Consider the following 17,324-nt stretch of genomic DNA (forward strand, 5'->3'; position numbering starts at 1 on the left):
TTGGTTTATTTGTTTTTAGTTCTTTTGCTATTGAGTTGTATGAATTCTCTACATATTTTGGCTATTAACCCCTTATATAATATATGGTTTGCAATTTTTTTTTCCTATCCTGTATAAGTTGTCTTTTTATTTTGTTGGTCATATCTTTTGCCTACAAATTTTTTTTTCAGTTTGATGTAGTTCCACTTGTTTAATTTTGGTTTTGCTTCTTGTGCTTTAGATGTCATATCCAAAAAATGATTGCCAAGACCCACATCAAGGAGATTTTTTGTTATGTATTCTTGTAAAAGTTTTATGGTTTACATTTTTACATTTAAGTTTTTAAATCCATTCCTACCTTCTTATTTCATCAACACTGACAATCAGGAATTCTTATCTGAGGTGATGGACAGGTAGGAAGTCCATTCTTCCACAAGGTAGTTTGATGTGAAACTTTGACCAGTATTATATCACAACAAATTGATCCATTCAGATTATCTCTCCTATGAAGGTGAATCCAGGAATAGAGTACAACTCTAAGCTATATACATATTATGGATGATAATGAGCTATTGTTGTGACTCTCAGTCCAGGAAGCCTAGTCTCAGAACTGCCCAGGATGGCTAGATGGTTGTCAAAATGGTTTCTCCCTGCTACGTCAGTTTTCTGTGTAATTTAACAATAAATCCTCTTCATTGAAGGTAATATGTGCAAGCATTTGTATTCTGTGTGATTTTAAATGGCCTAATAATGGCACCTTGTATGGTTTACTTCTCCTCTATCCTTTGTTTTGTCCATATGCACTTTTCTGTTATTTAATTAGGATAAAAAATATGGTCTCCAAGATTTTTGGTTTCTCTCTGTTTGCCTAGCAAGCCCTTATATTAACCAGCTGCAGAAGTCTGGCAGAACAGACGCCTAGAGCAGTCTATTTAAAGGTCTCTGTGTAACCAAATAGACTCTAAATAAACAAATAGGTAATAGTTAATTACCTTGGAAGTCTTTCCAGATAATGAATATCAAATGGCTCAAGTAAGTGAAATTATAATTGTCCTGAAAGGATTTTGATGTAAAGCAGGGACAGCATTCTGAGGGTATTTAAAAGAAGGATTGAGTTAGCCAGTGCTACAGTCTGATTTATTTTATTTTTTTTCAGAAAAGTTCTTTTCCAAATGGCTTAACTATATGTGCTATTTTTTGTCCAATGAGTGATTTTAATGTAAGAAAAAGTATGTTTATCTAAAGGCCTTGCATTTGAGCTTACACCCATAATATTTTAAAACTAACAACTAGACAGTAAAATAATTTTCTTTGTTTTATGACTAATTTTTGTTACCAATTTTCTGCGATTTCTTTCTCCAGTGATGACATACTTCACTTTTATAATGAAGTGCTTTTGGATCCCTTATAACACGATGTGTGGTAAGACAGTCTAAATAATTATAGATTGCTAATCACTATGATAAACAGAAAATGAATAAAACATCCTATATACAATTTTTGAAGTAAATCTAGTATATTTGTTCAATAACATGTCATGTAGCTATTAAATTTGTTGATAATGTTAACCTGAGAAAATTTTTAAAAGAAATTTATATGTATATTATCGTTATAATTATGCAAAAAGGAAAATGTTTTCAGTACTTAAAAATGGAAGAAAATACAATGGAATTAAATTTAATGTTAACAGTGATTCTGAAAGGCAGAACTATAAGTATTTTGTTTCTTCTACATGTTCTAATTTTTCAAATTTTATATAATTGGGATATATTGTTTTTATAGTGGACAGAAACAAAAACTTTAATCAAAAAGTAAAAAGTCTAAGGATACTTTTCTTCCTAAACACACTATGATCTGTGACTCCAGGTCATATGTCTGAGCATCTCAGTTCCCATTCCTTGATTCTCCGAGATTATACATGAGAATGTAAGAACAAGAGATCAGACTTAATATCCAGAATAAACATACACACACACACACACACACACACACTCCATGAAAGCAGTGACAACTTATTAGATTTCCTATAAATTGAACAAAAGAAGCAATCTTGTTAATTGAAGGTTCTGGTAGTTTTGTGCCTATTTAATATGGGCTTTTATCATCCTTTATTTTGTTTCAGTTAAGCCTAGAAACACATAAAGCTATGATAAGAAACATATTTAAACTTTTTTTTCTCCTCCAGTTTAGAATATTTAGTATTTCAAAATTTTATCTTCCCATACAGTCAGGAATCATTCTCTAATTTGTTTGCATTAATTTATGGTCTAGACAAATAACTCTTTGGAAATAAAGTTTTTTTTGCTACAGTCACATCTATTTATTTAGGTATTGTCTATGACTGTTTTCATGCTATGAGCACAGGCAGAGTTGAGCAGTTGTGACAGTAGCCTGCAAAGGCTAAAATATTTACCATCTGGAACTTTGCAGAAGAAGTTTGCTGAAAACTGGTCAGCAATATAGTAGGCACAAGCTGCATGTGAATATTAAGCACTTGAAATGTGGCTGTAGTGACTGAAGAATGGAATTTTTAATTTTAATTAATTTAAATTTAAATCACCACATGTGACTAGCAGTTACTAGACAGGGCAGATCTAGAGAATGAGAACGTTATTGTTTTATTGCAAGATATGGAAAACATGAATTAGAGAGTATAGAATAAAACCAAGGAAAACATGGATATGATTTTGAATCCAGAAAATCAACAGGAAACATGAATTTTACCAAATACAGCATAGTATTTTATAAAACGTTCCTTTATCTTTATGGTTTGCTTTAAAGGCTTTCAGGACTGCGAAACGGGTTTCTCAAACTTAAGAATGGTTTTATATGGCTGATTGTCAGCTCTTGCTAGTGGTTTCCTTTATAACTTAAAATATGTGTTAGACAAGCATATATCTGTCTAATATTACTCCAACTATGCAAAACAAACAAAACAATAGAAATATTGAAAAATTCTCAAACACTGCTAATGATTACTGCAAGTTCTGCAGTGTGGAGAGGTAGGAGAAGGAGGAGGGTCACTGGGAGGTTAACAAATTCTTAGCTTACACTTACCTTCCTGCTCTTCTTTGAAAAAGCAGCACAGAAGACCAAAAAATAAAGAAAGGAGAAAAAAAAAAGAAAAATCAGCCCAGAAAAATCATTTTTTTTTTTTTTGAGGAAGATTAGCCCTCAGCTAACTACTGCCAGTCCTCCTCTTTTTGCTGAGGAAGCCTGGCTCTGAGCTAACATCCGTGCCCATCTTCCTCTAGTTTATACGTGGGACGCCTACCACAGCATGGCTGCCAAGCAGTGCCATGTCCGCACCCGGGATCCGAACCAGCGAACCCCGGGCCGCCGAGAAGTGGAACGTGCGAACTTAACCGCTGCGCCACCGGGCCGGCCCCCCAGAAAAATCATTTTTATGCAACCAGAAAGACCTCCTAGTTAGATCTTTGTTTATATCCAGTGGTGTGCTGGTAAACTAGCTCTTTAGGGGGAAAAAAGCCCTTATTTGTAGTGTTTGCTCATTTCCCTGGTATAAATATTCCCACCTTGGCCAATTTCAAGATATGAATATTTTAACAGTCAAATTCCTGAATATTTAACTATCCTCTCTGTCCAGACAACTGCCAATCATTAGACTAGTTCAGATCTCAAGAGGTAGAGATGTGTGTGTGCATGTACGTGTGTATGTGTAGTAGAAGAGGTACTTGCTCTCCATGACAGAAATGCTTCATTGCTTGATCTCTCTAGATCTCTGTTTCTGCTCATGCAGATGTATTTGAAGTCAGAAAGTAAGAAAAATAGAATCCAAAATTATAATAAGGCATATCTAACATGTAGAAAGTTTTCTCTCCTTTTAGCTTCAGAAACCCAAACTCAAAAATTAGGGAGATTTGTTGTCTCTGTAAATTATCGGGGGAATTGTGACAAAAACTCCCTTTGGCCAAAATTTAGACAGGCTCCTCTGAGCTGTCTTTTAAACAAGGCCTCATGCCTGAGCACTGTCTTTGGCCTGCCTAGTCCAGTTGTAGCAAGATCCTGCTAAGTTAGTTTAGTGAGTGTCTCCCATACTTGCAATCTAATTTCCCTCAATATTTGTTTAAATTCTTCATCCCCCACCCTTGATCTCTGATCACTCTGGCCTGTCTTCAGAAAGAATCCTGTTAAGTCAGTTTAGCAAGAATTCTCCCTATCCTTGATGTTTCCTTTTAGTAATTTTCCATTCACTGATATTCTCACTCTGCTCATTGGCTATCAATCCCAGCTGTCTGCTGTGTTCAGAATTGAGTACAATCTCTCCTATTGCAATAGTCTTGATACCTATAGCAGTAGCCCTGAATCAAGTCTTCTTTATCATTTTAATGTGTCAGAATACAGAATATTTTTTTCTTTAATAGTTATTATGGTACTGCAGCTTGGACAGGATTAGATTCATCACTGGAATCCTGGACCTTTCACCTAGGACCCCAAATGTGTACCGTTGAAGCCTTTGTCATCACTTCTGACTGACTGGGGACCCCATTGGTGAGTCTGACTCCTGAACCTGTGCTCCAGATAATGGTCCCTTGAAGCACAATGACATATTTTGCTTCCTAAGATTCTGAGTGTACTTGCTGAAGCTGTGATAAGTCCCAGTCTTCTTTGTTTGAAAGATACCTCTTGGGCTGGAAGTTCTTCCTGGCTCCTTGTTGTGAGTGAGGATTCACTGACTCCTGGACTGGAAATTTTTTTGCTAGCTCTGTGTGAGGTCTCTTTGTTGTACTTGATTATGCTTCTCCCATGGGAACTTCTCAGTCAAGTGAAACACTCCTTCTTGAAACCCTTAAAAATGTATGTTCCACCACTATGGCACTAACTCTGTCCACTTCCTTTCTTATTGATAGGATTTTACCAGGGGCAATTTGGAACTTCATTGGCTTCTTTGGGAAAATTGAGATCTCCACAAACTGGCTCCTCTAAGACCTCTCCCTTCCTATCTCCTCCCCTTCTTTTTCCTCCTTTTATCACTTTTGAGCTTCCCTTCTGGTCCCTTGAATACTTTGATATGTTCCCCTTCAAACCCTTACCTGCTCTATCTCTCTGTCTGCCTCTGTCAGACTTTTTCTTTCCCACCTCAATTTCTCAACTCCCTGCAGTTCTAGGCCTTTTGCCCCCTATCAGAGGCTCTCAGGGGACTCAGGAACTCCCAAAGCAACTACATACCAGGGTAAAAGAAATCTTAAAATCTCTTCCATAAATATTGGTAAAAAGAATTAGTCCTCGTATTGAGAGTAACCTTAACCTGATCCATCTGCGAGGAACATAATTCAGATAAAAATATAAAGTGGAACAAAAATGAGAACCAACTATTTTATGTAAGCTAGTAAGTTTTGTATCACTGTGTTTATCTGACTAATGATCAAAATTTTAGAATGAAAGAAACTATAAGGTCTCCATTTGCATTTGTCTGTATGCTTGTGAATGTATGAAGGTAAGTTATGTATATGTAATAGTTTCCTACATCCAGGTGGTATTACCAAGTTAATTCATAAAGTCTTGTAAAGAAGCTCCATTTTGATTGGCTTAGAGATATAAATACACAGTTATATGAATTAAATTTTCCCCAAACTCCCAGAAATATGGAAACTAACACCAATGTTTTACAAATTCATATAATTCAGGTATATACTGGGTAAATAAGACTAGTTTGATATTATTGGTTTAATAAAAATGCCTATATCTTCTGAGATGTCAGCACTAAGCATAATTCAAAGTACATTTTTATTATACATGGGTTTATTAGTGAAATAAAGTAGCATTATATCTACTAGATGTTGAAGGTTATAAAACATAGATTCAACTTAAGAAAAAATGTAAAAGTAAAGTTGCAGTAAAAATGAATTACTTCATGCATCATATCAAGCACAGCATTAACATATTGAAAAACTGTATGAGGAAACATATGCCTATAAAATTGTGAGTGAGGGGGCTGGCCCGGTGGCGCAGTGGTTAAGTTCGCATGTTCCACTGCTTGGCAGCCTCTCGGCGGCCCAGGGTTCACCACTTCGGATCCTGGGTGTGGACATGGCACTGCCAGGCAAAAGCCATGCTGTGGTAGGTGTCCCACATATAAAGCAGAGGAAGATGGGCATGGATGTTAGCTCAGGGCCATCCTTCCTCAGCACAAAGAGGAGGATTGGCAGTAGGTAGCTCAGGGCTAATCTTCCTCAAAAAAAAATTGTGACCGAGTATGTTCATAAAATTTACTAGTTTGATACAAAATTCTGGTATATGACAATTAACAATTGTCTACTTCCTAGTTTTCTCTATAAAATAGGTTACTAATGGTTAAAAATTATAATCAATTATGAAAACAAAACTAGTAGAAACAATGAGAGTGAAGGGAAACAACTTTGAAGGAAAATATGCAATGAAAGTAGGATGTGTTTTTGATAAGGAAATATATACATAATATAAAGGATTATTTTAAGAGAAAAAAGAGAGAAACTATCTTAAAGTAAAATAACTGGTTTTTCCAGAATGAGGAAGAGGAAAATATAGGACAAAAACTGAATGGATGAAAAATGTTGTGGAACACTTGTGGAAAAGGAATCTTATGTTGAGTGCTCAAAGCCAGCAAAGGTTGGATGGGCTTATTTATAATGTTTTTTTTTAAAATAATCTTTAATGAACTAATGAACTAAATGAACTTCAAATAAAAAGTACGTTAATGCAAAACTAGCGTTTGGTATTCTTTCTGTGAAAAGGACAAAGTTTTCTTGGAGTATTGGTCTCCACTTAAAGAAACTGTGAAAGGTTTTTTGTTATCTTCTAATTTGTTATCTTCTAAAACTGAGATTTTGTGTCTCATCAGAATAATTTCCTGAGCTTTATATTAGCCTTAATAATGTCCTTGGTTATTTAAGAGAATGGAGTCTTCTCACTTTTTTATAAGACGTAAGGTTTTTTACAGCCATGTTATCTCCTATAGTTACTTTTGAATTATTTTAGTTACTTTGTTTAATAGATAGTCAAATACTGTTTCATAGGGACCTAGGATTTTATTTAGTCCAGTGTTCAAATTTTTTTTGAGGAAGATTAGACCTGAGTTAACATCTGCCACCAATCCTCCTTTTTTCTGCTGAGGAAGACTGGCCCTGAGCTAACATCCATGCCCATCTTCCTCTACATTTTATATGTGGGATGCCTGCCACAGCATGGCTTGACAAGCGGTGCATAGGTCCACACCTGGGATCCGAACCAGCGAACGCTGGGCTGCCAAAGTGGAACGTGTGAACTTAACTGCTGCACCATCAGTTTGGCCCCCCAGTGTTCAAATATTTTTGACAACTTTTGAAATTTCGTCTTTCCAAAATCAAATCCTAAATAAAATCCCGATTTTGAACTAACATTGAGACTTCCCAGAGGGCCCCTGAAAAACATCAAAGGATTTGTTTTTTTACTTTATGAAAAGAGAGATGTTAAAAATAATTAGGTTTATTTAATATGTTGAATTGCATGAAAAATGTTGTTGAATAAGAAGAGATGCTTAACTTTTCCAGTTATATTTGTATGGGTAAATGTTAGTCTTCTGTTACTCTCAAGTAGTTTTTGTTTTACTCTGATTCATCTAAGAAAGCATTTGCAATCAGCTACAGGCCAGAGTGCTTCATCTTGAACAAAAAGGGAGCATCTCAGAGACCCAAGGAAAAGACTATGACAGGCACTTTGGGGTGCAGGCTTCTGATAGTTTTGCTTAAATAACTGTGAGACCATACCACTATACTGAGTAAAGATTTCCAGAACTCTAGTGGAGAAAGTGATGGGTTCATAAAACTGCTAACTCAAGATAAAGTAGAACAAGCAATAATTACTTGGGACTGAATGAACTGATGAAAAATGATTATGATTTTTTATGGCTTTTAGTTATGGCTTTTAGTTTGGAACATTGCTGGTTCTTTAACATTATATTTTCTGGATATGGAGAATCCTTTTCCATTTTTTCTTAAGTTATCTATAATATTTAACAATTAACGGACTATATATTTGTAGACAGAAAGGAAATGGACATTTTTTTTTTTTTATCTATATCTGGTCCCTCCAGAGTTCAGAAACTCTTATTCGGTGTTCTTATTTCATGGCAATATAATTATTTGCATAATTTCAACAAGAATTTGTCCTTGAAACAAAAGATAATTGGAAACATTGGGTATATAACCAAAGCTTTGAATGGAATATCATATTTTAAAATGATGTGCATAGAATCAGATGTGAGCACACAGTATTAAGGAACTAAGCCCTCTTGGAAAAATCAGCTTGGTATCTGACTTACAGGGTTCTTAACCTTACAGATGAGTAAGGAATGTCACTTCCTGCAGGACCAGGAACCCTAGGATATTTTGGGGACATTGAGAAGAGAGGAATTCTCCCAAATCTATACTATTTCAGGTGAAGTCTGGTGGTAAGCTCTTGGCTTAGCTTCTTACCCTCAAGAGGGTTTTAAAAGTCTAATCTGAGACTCTTTATGAAAAGTTCCAGCAATGCAAACTTAAAAAAGCCTATATAGTTAATTAACATTCCTGTTGAACTTATGTAAATAATCAGGCCAACTATAATAAAACCAGACTTATTTTGTAAACAAGAATCAAAAAAGGGAACGACTGTAGAGAAAACTTTTATGTTTGAAAGGGAAAACCACAGCACAGCCTGTGTGATATTAGATTTTAATACTATTTGTTGTCTTTGAGGGTTTTTTTACCGGCCTGTAAACTGGACTAGATCCTACTGTCTTGCACATTTTGTCATTCCTACCCAAATCTCAATTTTAATTTCCTCCAATATCTAGCTATCACTCTCCAAACTAACATTTCTAATTTTTCTCCCACTCCCTTGACTTGGCATCACTAAGAACTAAAACTTGACTGCCCAGATACTTATTAGGACTATATAAAGAAGCCATGTAAGTAGAAGCTGGTTGCTTCCATGATCTGCTCTGGAAAATGATCATGACTATGGCATGAATGTTTATGTCTTCACTAAAGATATTTAATCTGCAAACCAGGAAGTCCATCAGACTGCTACTGCTGTTCTCACTCCACCATGTGAAGAAGCTTTGAGCCTAAAATCTAGAAATTTTCTACCAACATCTAGAAATCTTTTCAACTGACTGCCCTCTGGACTCAGAAAATGGTTTTATAGTCTGCTTTAACCATTAATTTTTGTTTCCCTTTTATTTTCATAAGCCCCTCTCACTTAAATACTTGATGGTTTGCACCATCCAGCAAATATCCTCTACTACTAAGTCCCAACAGATAGTTCAGTGGGTCCTTAATGAACAAACGGCAAGCAAATGACAAACTAACATATTGTTCAAAGGAAAGAAGATGTCTCTTATTTATTTGAACAAGAGGAGGAACTGATAAAGACTCACCCCTTGACCAGGATTCAGACAGGCTCCTCTGAGCCCTCTTTAAAACTAAGCCTCATCCTTTGGCCCCAACTTCAGCCTGCCTAGTCCAGTTGTAGCAAAATTCCTGCTAAGTCAGTTTGGAGAGAATCCTCCACTTTTCATATCTGATCACTCTGGCCTACCTTCTTAAGAATCCTATTAAGTTGGTTTAACAAGAAACTCCCTACCTTAATGTGTCCTTTTAGTAATTTTCAATTTAATGATCCCCTTACTCTGCTCATTGGCTATAAATCCCCACTTGTCCTTGCTGTATTCAGAGTCAATCTTGATCTCTCTCTTCTATTGTGATAGTCTTGACACCAATAGCAATAATCCTAAATAAAGTCTTCCTTACTCTTTTAACAAGTGTAAGAATAATTTTTCTTTAACAATTGAAGTGAAAGGATATCACAGAAAGAGGTGTATACTTAATTTAACCTGAAGGAGAATAAAGAAATTGTGGCTTTAAAAGAGTTCACACTGAACATGCTGTACTGAATAAGAATGTGTGTACTAACTAATGCTGTATGCAAGTAGGGAACACATCTGCCAGAACAATCCAAATAGTTCCAAAATTAAGTATTTTTCTAGAATTGAAAAATTATCACAGATGCAGTCCAAGATAGTCACTCAGAAAAATCAATGAAGAGCATCAACACAAATAATCCATAATCAATCTATAAATCAAAATTGGGGTGAATTCATTATGAGCCAAACCTAAGGACCATATAGCCTGGGACAGTACCTTCATGAAGGAAGGAAGCACTCCAAAGAAGAAAGGTGTACAGAGAGGTTATTTACCATCTTAGCACAAAAAGCATACATCACATATGACAGGAATATTCATTTTATAACTGTCACAAGATTGCTTTACTGGCACAGCAGGTCAGTGGTCACAAGGTGAACACAGCAAGTCAGCAATTAATCCTTAGTTTCTGGGAAGAGCTGTTTATCTTTAAAGAAATGCACACATGGGGGAGCTACATTCCTATCTTTAAGGGAATCATTCTTGGCTTTGGGACACTGTAAACATTTAAAGCAGATGTACAATGCATGTTCAACAGGCCATGCTGACAGGCCTTTCTGGAAAAATAGGGTCAGGCTGAATTAGTTCTAAGCCAAATTCTTTCATCATATACTCTAATATATCGTATTGCTTGTCATTTATTCATCCAGAGGAAAAGGTAGAATTAAACAAATCACACAATTTTGCCTGGTGCCCGAAGTTTTCTACACAGCATTAACTATAGCCTTGGTTTTGACAAACAGATATCCACAAAATTTAGGCACAGGGTCTTTGTAAGTTAATATGTCCTAAGTTATTTTTCATAGAGTTTACTCAAGTCTTTTTCTTTTCTTAATTAACTCAGACACCCATTTTATATAACATTTGACGTCATTGATAGCTCATAAAATGCAAGTTCTCCTAACATGCTTTATTAAAATGCCATGGCACTTTAACATTTTTAACATAAATCTTACATATGCATTCATCCAAGACAGGAAAAGGCAATTCTTTTTAAATATGTTGCTATTCTTAGTAGTTAACTGAAAAAAGTTTAAGTTCTAGATAGAGATTTTCTTTTATTCTCAACTGTCAAATCATGCAAAGAAGATGAGATTAAATGAATTAAATGTACACCCTAAAATTGTGTTCAGAACTCAGTGGGAAGTGCTGACTGAATCTGGTGAAGTGACATGCATTTAAATCTGGCTCAGGGAGAAGGAAAGAGGAAGGAGATCAGCTCGAGGTTTCTAATTATATAAGGGGCAAAACAGGAAAGAATTAGCTAGAGAGTAATGGGATTCAGGAAACTCTAACTCAAACTATGGCACCTTGACGTATTGAATATTTTAAGCTCAAGGAGTTTGAGAAATGGCAGAAGCAGGAGGTGACTCTGATTTCCCTCTTCCCCCTCCTTCCCTGAAACACGCTAAAAAACCCTCCTGTGAGAAGTGCCCTCTCCTATACTTATAAGAAAGGAACATCCTTATCTCCAAAGACAAAGAGATATCAAGAAGAATCCTAACAAACAGACCTTGCTAAATTTCCCCCAGTTTACTACAATTATCTCATATTCTTTAAACTATTACATTCCTTCATGACTGTGCACTCTTCATAGAATCTAAAATACACATCTAACTGTTTCTTTGGGTCTTCATTTCCTTATTAAAAGAGCTTATGTCATGTAAAATTAAATACATTTGTGTGCTTTTCACCTGTTAATTTATATTTGTCAGTTTAATTTTCAGACTCAGACAGTGATCCTAAGACAGTTGAGGAAAATTTTTTCCTCTCCTACAAGAGTTAGTGCTCAGAAAGCACTAGTCTGAGAAAAGGAAGGGAAACACAAAACTAGCTTTCAAGTCCAGCAACTTTGGTGCCCAAAGGAAAAGATAACAGAGAAATAGAATTTAACAAAACCTTACAATAAAAAGGTTTCAGGAGTGGGGTAAATAGGAGGAGGAAAGAGAGAGGAGGGTGGTAAAGGAGTAAAGCTCAAAACAAGCCTAAGATAATAGTATCCAATTTGCAAAACAGTATTGCATTCATTGCCACCTACTATTTCTCTCATTTTAATTTGATGATGGGGAATAAAAGAAACTAAAGTGCCTACTTCAAGGCCTCTCAATGCCTTATGGATTAAAACAATCATTTTCCTTTCAGTCTGATCTCTTTTGATATATATGCAGTCAAATACAAGTTTCCAATTCTCTTTCTGGATCTTTGAAATGCATGAAGTCAGCCAAAACCCTTCAGACTCTACTCTTGCTCTTGAATGATGCTATAAATCCTATAAATATTTGCCAGGTTGAAACCAAACACATGTTCAATAACAGAACTTGGAAATTTTCAGTTCCACAAACCTCCTCACCGAAATCACCAGCTTCCATATTGCAATTCCTTTGGTTTTGTGTCAGGAAGGAGCTATTGATATTCTGTCTTATCTGTAATCTTCCTGCCTAGAGTGAGGGAAGATAAAAGCACGTAAGTGAGGCAGTGATTCCAATAACAAACATTCACATGTCAACAAGTTCTATTGAAAATTTTTTTCACTTTTTAACTAGCTGTACTTCTTTGGCTAAAAGGTCCACTCTGTAAACTCATGCCAGAATTATATCTAATACTATTAAGGTCACTTATTTTCCCCTAAAAAATAACCCACGCCCCCACAAAAGCTTTTAATTACACTGAACCTAGTATCAAATAAAATTTATATTTTAAAATGATATGTTACAGGGCCTAGCCCTGTGGCCAAGTGATTAATGTTCCACGCACTCTGCTTTGGTGGCCCAGGTTCATGGACTTGGATCCTGGGCATGGACCTACTCCTTGTAACATAGTAATCAATATCAAAATTTAATCTTACACGTAAACCTCTGTAAAATGTTCTCCAGTAAATCAAATAGCTGAATTTTCTCTGCAGCCCAGAGAACTTCCTGCCAGTTTATTTTTACCCTCTGGAGTACTGATGTAAAAGGTCCTCTGGTTATTTATCCTGGTGGCTTGTCAGGGCCATTTCTCAAGAATCATTCCAGTGACTATTTGACAGCTTGTAGTTGCTGAAGTAATTTTGCTTCAGTGAATTTAGAGTAGAATACTTTGTTTCTACAGACAAGATACCAAAAATAGAGAAGAAAAGGACCGCAAATCTTTGCCCTAATGATTAGCAAATATAACTCCACCCCTCACCACTCAGCCCCTCTTTGGAAACAATTCACTTTTCTATTGCTAGTAACCTCAGAATAAACTTTATTTAGGCAAATTTGAATATAAGGTGTAATTGGTTTATTAGCTGTCAGCTAAAGTTTGTTTGCCCTAATAACATTTACCAATTTGTACCTTTAACAACGTAATTAGATTGCTGGGAAAGTCTTTATGAACAGAAATTTTTCATTTCTTTGGGACGATATAAATTAGCCACAAAGGAAATTTAGAGAGGAGGGTTGGTTGAGTCTTGAATCAAAATTTCACAAAGGATCTATGATGATATTTGAAATGTTGAGAATTCTTAGTATTTCAGATTTATTCAAATTCAAATATAATTTCCCAAAAATGCATTCCAACTCCAAATAGATTTTAATTTTTAATTATCCACTCTTTTACTTATATTTAACATGGTGTGGTAAATTGAGGACCTAGATTTCTCATGTTTATTTTTTATTATATTATCTGTATTACAGTAATTTTGTTTTATACAAGAGATCGTTTTTCTAAAGATCTTAAGAATTATTTTCTAGAGAGTTTTTTGAGGTATAATTGAAATAAAATAAATTGAACATATTTAATATGTAAAAATCCATAAGTTTTGACAGGTGAGAAACCGTCACTGCAATCAGGAGAGTGAACATTTCCATTGGTATCCCATTTTTTTGTTGCTATCCCATTTTCTATCCTCACTCACATCCACCCCCTAAGCAACAAGTGATGTGCTTTCCATCATTACAAATTAGTTTGAATTTTCTGAAGTTTTACATAAATGGAATAATAGAATGTGTGCTCTTTATTTTCTTGCTTCTTTCTTTCAGAATAGTTATTTTTATTTTCATCAGTATTTCGTGTACAGTCATACGCCACAACAATGGGGATACATTCTGAGAAATGCATCATTAGGCAATTTAGTACTTGTGTGAACCTCATAGAGTGTACTTATACAAACCTATATGGTATAGCCTACTACACACGTAGGCTATGTGGTACTAATCTTATGGGAGTGCCATTGTATATGTGGTCCATCACTGACTGAAACATCATCATGCGGCACATGACTATATTGATAGTTCATTCATCTTTATTGCTGAATAGTATTCAATCCTATAAATATACCCCAACTTGTTTATTCATTCATCCATGGATAGATACTTGAGTTGTTTCCAGTTTTGGACTATTACAGACAAAGGTGCTATGAACATTCATGTCTATGTCTTTGTATGGACAGACATTTCTCTTTTCCCTTGGGTAAATATCTAGGAGTGGAATGTCTGGATCACATGGAAGGTATATATTTAAATTTTTAATAAACTGTCAAACTGTTTTCCAAAGTGGTTGTGCCGTTTTACATTTCCACTAGCATTGTTTTGGAGTTCCAGTTCCTGCACACCCTTGACAACACTTGGTATGATCACTCTTTCAATTTTAGCTATTCTAATAGTTTTGTAGGGGTATCTCATTGTGGTTTAATTTGAATTTCCATTATACCTAATGATGTTGAACATCTTTTTATGTGTTTACTTGCAATTCATATATTTTCGTTGATGAAGTATCTATTGAAGTATTTTGCTGAAGTTTATTAGGTTGTTTATCTTTTTCTGTTGTTGTGTTTTGAGATTTCTTTATATATTCTGGATGCAAGTCCTTTACCAGAAATATGATTTGCAAAGATCGTCTCTTAGTCTATGGCTTGTCTTTTAATTCTCTCAATAGTGTCTTTCAAAGGGCAGAGGTATTGAATTTTGATGAAGTCAAATTTATCAATTTATTCTTTTCTAGATTATGTCTTTTGTGTGGTATATGAAATCTTTGCCTAAATCAAGGTCACAAAGACTTTCCCCTGCTGGGAGTTTTTTAGTTTTAGGCTTTGCATTTACATGTGTGACCTGCACACTTTTTGTGTCTAGTGTAAGGATGGCTCAAAGTTCATAATATTTGCATAAAGATACCAACATCCTCCATCACCACTTGTTTACAAAACTCTGTTTTCCCCACTGAATTGCCATTGAACCTTTGCAAAAGTCAGTTATCCTTCTATGTGTGGGTTTATTTCTGGATTATGTCTTATGTCCAATGGATCTATTTATCTGTCTTTAGGCTGATATAACACTCTTTTGATTATGTAGCTTTATAATAATTCTTGAAATTAGGTAGTTATCCCTACAACGTTTTCTTCAAAATCGATTTGGGGGGCCGGACCCATAGCTGAGTTGTTGAGTTCACGTGCTCTGCTTTGGGGGCCCGGAGTTTTGCCAGTTCGGATCCTGGGTGTGGACCCAGCAGTGCTCATCAAGCCATGCTGAGGCAGTGTCCCACATTGCACAACCAGAAGGACCAACAACTAGAATATACAACTATGTACTGGGGGGTCTTGGAGAAAAGAAGAAAAAAAGATTGGCAACAGATGTTAGCTCAGGGCCAGTTGTTTTTTGTTTTTTCCTTTTTCTCCCCAAAGCCCCCAGTACATAGTTGTATATTCTTCCTTGTGGGTCCTTCTAGTTGTGGCATGTGGGACGCTGCCTCAGCGTGGCTTGATGAGCAGTGCCATGTCTGCGCCCAGGATTCGAACCAATGAAACACTGGGCTGCCTGCAGTGGAGCGCGCGAACTTAACCACTCGGCCACGGGGCCAGCCCCCAGGGCCAGTTTTTAAAAAGCAAAGCAAAACGAAACAAAACTGATTTGGCCATTCTAGAGCCTCTGCCTTTCCATATGAAATGTATAATGATCTTGTCAATTTCTAAAAAAAAAAATAATATGCTGGGATTTTGATTGGGATTTTGCATTGAATTTATCAATAAACTTAAAGAGAAATGATGTCTCAATATTGAGTCTTCTGACTAATGAATAAAATATCTCTCTATTTAGGTTTTATTAGATTTAATTTAGCAAAGTTTTATAGTTTTCAGTGTATATGTTTTTCACATCTTTCATCATATTTCCCCCTAAGTACTTTGTATTTTCGATGCTGTTATAAACGGCACTGTTTTGTAATTGCACTTTACCATTTTTCATTGCTAGTATGCAGAAATACAATTGAATGTTACATATTAATCTTACGTGTTGTAACCTTGCTAAACTCATATATTAGTGTTAGGGTTTTTTTTTTTTTTGTATATTCCATTAGGTTTTCTAAATAGATGATCATATTTTATGGGAAAGAAGACAATTTTACTTCTTCCTTCCAAATCTAGGTGCCTCTTATTTATTTTTCTTGCCATATTTCACTGGCTAGAAACCCCAATTTAATGTTATATAGAAGTCAAAAGAGAAAATCTCCCTGTTTTGTTCCTGGTCTTAGGGGAAAGCATAACAGTCTTCCATGCTCAAGTATGTTAGTTGCATGTTTTTTGTAGAGGCCATTTATCAGGTTGAGGAGGTTCCCTTCTGCTAGTATGCTGAAAATTTTCATGAAGAATGGATGATGGATTTTGCCACATTTTTTCCAGTGACTACTGAGATCATCATATGCTGTTCTTGCTTAATTTACTAATATGGAGAAATACTTTGATTGATTTTAAATGCTAATATAACCCTACATTCCTGGGATAAATCCCACTTGATCATGAGTTTTATCTTTTTAATATATTGTAGGATTCAATTTGCCAAGATTTCTTTTATAATTTTACAGCTATGTTCATGTGGGATATTAATCTGCAGTTTTCTTTTCTTGTAATGCCTTTCTCTGGTTTTGGGATCAGGGTAATGCTGGCCTCAGTTACTGATTGGACAAGTATTCACTCTGTTTCAATTTTTTGGACAAGTTAGAGTAGAATCAGTGTTACGTATTTGGGTAAAAGTTACCAGTGAAGTAATTTGGGCCTGATGTCTTCTTTGTGGGAAGGTTTTTCACTACAATTTCATTTATTTAATAGCTATAAAGTTATTTATATTATGCATTTCTTCTTGAGTAAGTTTTGATAGTTTCTGTTTTTCAGGGAATTTGTTCATTTCATCCAAGTTTTTAAATTTATTGGCATAAAATCTTTCATAGTATTTTCTTAACATCCCTTTTTTAATATTGTAAAACATACATAATATTTACCATCTAAACAATTTCTAAATGTACAATTCAGTGGCATTAAGTGCACACACGTTGTTGGATAATCATTACCAACACCAGAACTTTTTCAGCTTCACAAACTGAAACTCTGTACCCATTAAACAATAACTCCCCATTTATCCTTCCCCCCAGCCCCTGAAAACTACCTTTATACTC

This window comes from Equus przewalskii, chromosome X (assembly GCF_037783145.1).
Source record: "Equus przewalskii isolate Varuska chromosome X, EquPr2, whole genome shotgun sequence".
Lineage (NCBI taxonomy): Eukaryota > Metazoa > Chordata > Mammalia > Perissodactyla > Equidae > Equus > Equus przewalskii.